Consider the following 8,132-nt stretch of genomic DNA (forward strand, 5'->3'; position numbering starts at 1 on the left):
CTTATACAACAATATTGTAATAACCAACCAGACTTGCCCATCATTCTGAATAGCTATCCACTGCCTCAGCCCAAATCAAACATCTCGAAGAGTGACAAGCTGACCTGAAAGGTTTATATAACAACGGAGTGAGCCAAAAACGGCTCAGCAAGTGACAAAGCATATTCAGAACAAAAGGAACGGTTTGAAACGAGTAAGGTATCATAATGCAAGGCAGAATACCAGAATTCTCAAGGATACCATCTCAATAGATACCAAATCATACGTATCATGTCATTCATAACATATTTGATCCATAACGAATGGAGCATAGAGTAATTGAAGCATATCGATGGCAGATAGGACATTTCAGAACATATCAGTTCATAGCAAATGGAGCACAGAGTAATTGGAGCATATCAATGGCAGATAGGACATTTCAGAACATATCAGTTCATAGCAAATGGAGCACAGAGTAATTGGAGCATATCAGAAGCAAAGGAAACATATCAAGCTTATCAATGGCATATAAAATGTTCCGAAGCATATCAACGGCATATTGAACATTTCGAAACAAAATCATCAGGGAATGAAGCCTTTCAGAGCATATCGGTACACATATCGTACAAGAGCTCAAACGTCGTCCTTGACGTTGCAATCATATCAATCTTATCCAGAGTATGAACAGAAACAAACTCACCAAAACTCTGGATGTCATATCAAACACATAGAGGGTGTAGTGGGATCTCAGTCAGAATGTGATTGATCCATTTCTGAATGACAACCTGACAAAAGTCTCCCACGTCTGGGAGCTCCTGTAATATCCCCCACTTTTAAAAATGTATTAATAAGGATTTATATGTAAATTGGGGGACCTATATGTAAATATAGAAATTACAAGGACTAAACTGTTAAGTTGCAAAAAGAAAAAAAAAAGAAAAGGAAAAACCGAAAATTCGGTATTATCCCACCGCCTCCCACGCACTCTGTTTCTTTCCAGAAACAGAGAGAGCGGTGGGGCGTGAGGAGAAGGAGAGTGGTTGAAGAAAAGAAGAAGAAGAGGGAAAAGAAGAGAGGAGGAAGAAGAGAGGAAGAAGAGGGAGAAGAGAAGAAGATGAAGAAGAAGAAGAAGAGGAGGTGGCTGCAGCGAGGGCTGCAGCGAGAAGCTGTGGGGCGTGGGGAGAAGAAGAGAGGAAGAAGATGGAGAAGAGAAGAAGAAGAAGAAGAAGCAGGAGAAGAAGAAGAAGAAGAAGAGAGGATGATAGCTGCGGCAAGGCTGCAGCGAGGAGGTGTGTGTGGGGTTGGGGAGGAAAAGGGAAGAGGAGAAGAAAAGAAGGAGAAGAAGAGGGAAAAGAGAGGGAAGAGGGAGAGGAGCGAGAGGTGGCAGCAGCTAGGGCTGCAGCACCTCTGTTTCCTGCAGGTGGAAACAGAGGAGAGGTGGGGCATTCGAAGAGGAGAAGAAGATGAAGAGGAAGAGAAGAGGAAGAGGAAGCAGGAGAAGAGGTTGTGATACCTCTGTTTCCTGCAGAGGAAACAGAGGAGAGGGTGTGTGTGACGTCGGGGAGAAGAAGGGGAGGATGGAGAAGAAGAGAAGAAGAAGAAAGGAAGGAGAGGAAGAAGAGAAGGGAAAGGAGGAGCTGCGGCTGCGGCGGTGGCAGCTGCAGCTGGAAGAGAAGGAGAGGAAGAGATGGTGAGGAAGAAGAGAAGAAGTAGAAGCGGGTGAAGAGGCGGCACCTCTGTTTCCTGCAGGAGGAAACAGAGGAAAGGAGGTGCTGTTCGTCGGGGAGAAGAAGGGGGCTGCAGCTGCGGCGATGGCAGCTGCAGCTGGAAGAGAAGAAGAAGAGGAAGATGAGCAGGGGAGGAGGGAGAGGTTGCGGCCGTGGCTGCGGCCGCGACTGCAGCAGTTGCAGCGGGGAGAGAAGAAGAAGAAAGGAAGGAGAAGGAAGAGGAGAAGGGAAAGAAGTAGCTGCGGCTGCGGTTGTGGCAGCTGCAGCTGTGGCAGGGAAAGAGGAAGAGAAAAAGGAAAGGAAGAAGAAGAGAAAGGGAAGGAGAGGAAGAAGAGAGGAAGAGGAGAAGGGGCTGCGGCTGCGGCGATGGCAGCTGCAGCTGTGGCTGGGAAAGAAGAGAAGGAAAGGAAGAAGAAGAGAAAGGGAAGGAGAGGAAGAAGAGAGGAAGAGGAGAAGGGGTGGCAGCTGTGGCAGTGGCAGCTGCAGCTGGAAGAGGAGGAGGAAATAGAGCAGGGGAGGAAGAAGAGGCTGCGAGTGTGGTGGCTGCGGCCGTGGCTGCGACTCCGGCTGCGGCTGCGACGTTGGCTGCGGTAGCTGCGGCAGCGGTGGTGGCTGCAGTAGCTGCAGTAGCTGCTTTTGGGAAAGAGAAAGAGTAGGAACGAGAGAAGGGAAGAAGGAAATAGTGCAGTGAATGGGGGCTGCGGTTGTGACCGCAGTTGCGATTGTGGCAGCGGCAGCGGTGGCGGCTGTGGCAGCTGCGTTTGGGAAAGAAAAAGAAGGAATGAGAGTAAGAGAGAGCAGGTGACTGTGCCTCGATGTTCGACACGTGATGTAGTTACGAAGAAAGGAAGAAAACGGGAGTACAAAACGAAACAGAGAGAGGACACGGAGGAAAAGTAGAAAGATTGGACTGGCACCTTCCTTGGATATTCAGATCAAAATATTTGAAAGGCAAGTTCCCTGATCGTTTCTCCTATAATTGCTCTGATATGTCTTATTGCAAGTTCCCTGATCGTTTCTCCTATAATTGCTCTAACTTTTCTTATTGCAAGTTCCCTGATCGTTTCTCCTATAATTGCTCTGATATGTCTTATTGCAAGTTCCCTGATCGTTTCTCCTATAATTGCTCTAATCTCTCCTATTGCAAGTATCTTGATCGTTCCTCACTGCCATTTTATCTCTACATTTGCTTTGAATATGAGGAACTCTGAATTGTTCTAGCCTTGCATTTGATATATCTCCTGTTTAGACGTAACGATTCGAATCTGTGCAACTTCTGATATTCTGACCTTTTGATACCGAGCTGCCTATAAGTCTTTGTTGGAAACTCTGATTTGTTCAAAACTGATTTCATTGGAAAATAGACTCATAGACCTTTCTTTGATATATGGATTGAAAGATTTGGAATCCAAACACCTGTCCAGCTATCTGTTGAATCTGACATTAGGAATTCTGCCAACAGAGATTTTGTTCTACGACACTTGCTTACGAAATTATTTGTAACTCTCTCTGTTTGACAGTTCAATTCATATGAAGCATGTCTTATCTGAAAGTATTATCCAATGATTATTTCTGAGTAAATTGGAGCACGTTTGATAGTTTGAATCATTTGTTCAATGTGCCTTCTGTATTCTGCCAGAAATCGAGCTTTGGTCGATTTCTCATATTCTGGTTTCATTCCTTTGGAAATTGATATCCTTTAGCTTTCTTATTCAATTGAGCTTTATATTACTGCTTTGAATTCTTGTATGTTCTTGTCCTTAAAGTTATTGCATTCTTGAAAACTGTTGTGTAACGTTTATGCTATATCGTATTGACTCATATAGGCACATGTATATCCTATTGTTCCGCATTTGCTTTCGATATGTGCCTATTCCAGTTTCATTCCTTTGGACATTGAATTCATCAAATCTTCTTATTGAATTGAGTTATATGTGATTGCTTGGATTCCATATGTGCCCTTGCTTTCAATTCCTTTCAAATCTGAATATGCTTGTGAAATATTATTGCTTACTTCGGATTGACTCGTAAAGGCACATGTACGCTTCGTTGTTCCGCGTGTGCTTCCGACATATGCTACTTGTTGTTGAAACTGCCCTTTTGTACTCTGGTGTGTGGGATTGTCTGGACCTTTGCCAGAAATGGTAAAGGGTATGCGCTGATTTGCCCGCTTTGTGGGGTCCCGCTTTGTGGGATATTGCTTAGAGCCTGCGATGCTCTGCCGGCCCCCTTTGACTTCACCTAGACGTGGGTGGATGGAGCTCCCAGACGTGGGAGACTTTTGTCAGGTGGTCATTCAGAAATGGATGAATCACATTCTGACTGAGATCCCACTACACCCTCTATGTGTTTGATATGACATCCAGAGTTTTGGTGAGTTTGTTTCTGTTCATACTCTGGATAAGATTGATATGATTGCAACGTCAAGGACGACGTTTGAGCTCTTGTACGATATGTGTACCGATATGCTCTGAAAGGCTTCATTCCTCGATGATTTTGTTTCGAAATGTTCCATATGCCGTTGATATGCTTCGGAACATTTTATATGCCATTGATATGCTTGATATGTTTCCTTTGCTTCTGATATGCTCCAATTACGCTGTGCTCCATTTGCTATGAACTGATATGTTCTTATATGTCCTATTTGCCATTGATATGCTCCAATTACTCTGTGCTCCATTTGCTATGAACTGATATGTTCTGAAATGTCTTATCTACCATTGATATGCTCCAAATTACTCTGTGCTCCATTTGCTATGAGCTGATTTGTTCTGAAATGTCCTATCTGCCATTGATATGTTCCAATTACTCTATGCTCCATTCGTTATGGATCAAATATGTTATGAATGACATGATACGTATGATTTGGTATCTATTGAGATGGTATCCTTGAGAATTCTGGTATTCTGCCTTGCATTATGATACCTTACTCGTTTCAAACCGTTCCTTTTGTTCTGAATATGCTTTGTCACTTGCTGAGCCGTTTTTGGCTCACTCCGTTGTTATATAAACCTTTCAGGTCAGCTTGTCACTCTTCGAGATGTTTGATTTGGGCTGAGGCAGTGGATAGCTATTCAGAATGATGGGCAAGTCTGGTTGGTTATTACAATATTGTTGTATAAGTATGTTTTGTATGTAATGAAATGTTGTCGATGAACCGAAATGGATATACTGTGTCAAAGTGTTAGGAGATCTCTCTTAGTTGGAATTTTTGAATGTTAAGCCTAATTTATAATGATATGAACTTGTGGTGAATAGTTGGAGTTCTGATTGTATAATTTATTTAGCTTGTGGATTTATAAATGTTGTTCATGTTTGTCAAGTTGGCTTGGGTTGCCATAAATGTGAATTATCGAGTGATGTGATATATGATTATAAACTGCACAGGTTTTATGGATGTGAATATGAATAGAATGTTTTCAGTGTCCTCAAACGTTAGTTTGGATCCTGGATTGGTCTGTGACGAAAATTTTAAAAATCATGGATATTTTGAGGGGCGTGACAGAGGTGGTATCAGAGCATTGTTTGAGGATTACTGAAATATTTGATATGTTGACGTGCAAAATATATTGAGGTCTAATGAACTATAGTGATTGGTGGAAATTTTCTTTGATGTATTTTAGGAATCTGGGATGATGAGGACATTTGGTCCTCCTATTTCATTGTTTCTGATTAATTAAGGGGAATGAAATGATTGTTTGGGGATATTGAATCAGAGTGGCGCAGCGGAAGCATGGTGGACCTAATTTCATTGGTGGTAGAAAAATGGATGATGCAAATGGATAAGATATTTGATATACAAAATTGTTCTAATGATCAAAAGATTTCTTTTGCTACGTTATATTGGAAGTAAAGACTTATTATTGACGGCAACAATGAAAAGAATTTTTGAAGATCAATGGCAAGAATGACAAGAACAAGTTTACCAATAAAAATATGATTGGAAATGAATCAGTAAGTAACAACAAGAGGATCAAGACATTTGGATTTGAAATTGGAGGTCATCATAAAAGACTCAATCATGTGTGAATTATAAGTTAAATTATGAAACAAATTTGTGTTTTCGGATGATTGGAGTATATTTTGTTTGTAGAAAGTTGGATCATAAAATAAAAGACTACCCTTTGAACAAAAAGAAAGAGTCACTGCCTCATAAATAATATGCCCATATCAGAGTGTATGCTATCACTGAATATGATTCTAAAACTTCTGAATTAGTGATCGAAGGTATTATGCATGATTATGAAAGAATGTAAATATTTGTTTGACCATGGGTCCTATCTACGATTTGATTCGTAATATTTTGCTTATCACTTGGGTATGCAACCTAGACCATTGCAATATGTGCTATATGTAAATACAATCATTGGAGATTTTTTTGATAACGAACTTGAATCTGGTCCTCTTGTCTGATTTTTATTGGAGAACTTGAACTTTTGCTGATTTAGTTCTCCTAAAGATTTGGAGTTTTGATATCATACTTGTTATGGATTGACTATCTTCCTATCATACCAGTATGGATTGGTATATAACAAAGGATCACTTTTTGCATATTTGATCAGCCCATCTTTTATTTGAAAGTATTGGATATGATTTTATCTCCTTGCCTAATGTATCCCAAGATGACTTGCCTGGATCGCAACCCCTTCCACCGCACTACCTTCCTTCCTCCCTTCTCTCGCAGACATAATTGCTGCATACGCAGTCGCTGCCGCTGCGACCGCAATCCCGTCCGCAGCCCCTTTTTCCCCCTTTCCTTTCCTTTCTTTCCCAGCTGCAACTGCCGCAGTCGCAGTCGCAGCCATAGCCATGGCCGCAGCCACCACAACCGCAGCCTCTTCTTCCTCTGCTACTCTATTTCCTCTCCTACTTCTCTTCCAACTGCAGCTGCCACTGCCGCAGCTGCCACCCCTTCTCCTCTTCCTCTCCTTCCCTTTCTCTTCTTCTTCCTTTCCCTTTTTCTCTTTCCCTGCCACAGCTGCAGCTGCCGTCGCCGCAGCCGCAGCCCCTTCTCCTCTTCCTCTCTTCTTCCTTTCCTTTTTCTCTTTCCCTGCCACAGCTGCAGCTGCCATCGCCGCAGCCGCAGCCCCTTCTCCTCTTCCTCTCTTCTTCCTCTCCTTCCCTTTCTCTTCTTCTTCCTTTCCTTTTTCTCTTCCTCTTTCCCTGCCATAGCTGCAGCTGCCACAACCGCAGCCGCAGCTACTTCTTTCCCTTCTCCTCTTCCTTCTCCTTCCTTTCTTCTTCTTCTCTCCCCGCTGCAACTGCTGCAGTCACGGCCGCAGCCACGGCCGCAACCTCTCCCTCCTCCCCTGCTCATCTTCCTCTTCTTCTTCTCTTCCAGCTGCAGCTGCCATTGCCGCAGCTGCAGCCCCTTCTTCCCCGGCGTCACACACACCCTCTCCTCTGTTTCCTCTGCAGGAAACAGAGGTATCACACCTCTTTCTCTTCCTCTTCTTCTTCTTCTCCTCTTCCCCTCTTCCCTTTTCCTCCCCAAGGCCACACATCTCCTCGCTGCAGCCTTGCCGCAGCTATCTTCTTCTTCTTCTTCTTCTTCTTCTTCTTCTTCTTCCCTTTTCATCCTCAACGCCCCACACATCCTCTCCTCTGTTTCCACCTGCGGGAAACAGAGGTGCTGCAGCCCTGGCTGCTGCAGCTACCTCTCGTTTCCCTCTTCTTCTCCTTCTCTTCTTCTCCTCTTCCCTTTTCCTCCCCAAAGCCACACACCTCCTCGCTGCAGCCTTGCCGCAGCTATCCTCCTCTCTTCTTCTTCTTCTTCTTCTTCTCTTCTCCCTCTTCTTCCTCTCTTCTTCTCCCCACGCCCCACAGCTCCTCGCTGCAGCCCTCGCTGCAGCCACCTCCTCTTCTTCTTCTTCTCCCTCTTCTTCTTCTTTTCTTCACTCCTCATGCCCCACCGCTCCTCTCTGTTTCTCAAAGAAACAGAGAGTGCATGGGAGGCGGTGGGATAAAACCGAAATTTTCGGTTTTTCTTTATTTACTTCTTTTTACAACTTAACAGTTTAGTCTTTGAAATTTCTATATTTACATATAGGTCCCCCAATTTACATATAAATCCTTATCAATACATTTTTAAAAGTGGGGGATATTACACAAGCGGATATTACCTGACCGCTCGTAGCGGTTTCAAGATTAGCGGTGCGCCCTCCAACAATAAAGGTTGGAAGAGATGCTTCTTCTTCATCAGCTATGATCAAGAGTGGGGTTTCTGCACCAGGTGAGCCATTCGGTCCATTGATAACATCCTCCCTTTGCTCCTTGTTGGTGACACAGCACTAGTGGTCCATCTGAGGAGCATCCTATCCTCTTCTCGGGTAATAAAAGAGATGACTGAGGAGTGGATGGTTGGAGCTGAGCTGAGCCCCACCACTAGGGGTATGGCTATTCGCATATAACGACTCATTTGTTCAT

General features: G+C 43.6%; 1 long non-coding RNA gene across 1 annotated transcript; it reads left to right on the top strand.

Annotated features, from left to right (window-relative positions):
• The first annotated feature begins 664 nt into the window (after window positions 1-664).
• LOC135627445 (uncharacterized) lies at window positions 665-4,969 on the top strand. Its single transcript, XR_010492608.1, has 2 exons — window positions 665-2,657; window positions 4,726-4,969. It is a non-coding gene; the product is annotated as an uncharacterized LOC135627445 (long non-coding RNA).
• Window positions 4,970-8,132: the final 3,163 nt, after the last annotated feature.

This window comes from Musa acuminata, chromosome BXJ2-11, assembly GCF_036884655.1.
Source record: "Musa acuminata AAA Group cultivar baxijiao chromosome BXJ2-11, Cavendish_Baxijiao_AAA, whole genome shotgun sequence".
Taxonomy (NCBI): Eukaryota; Viridiplantae; Streptophyta; class Magnoliopsida; order Zingiberales; family Musaceae; genus Musa; species Musa acuminata.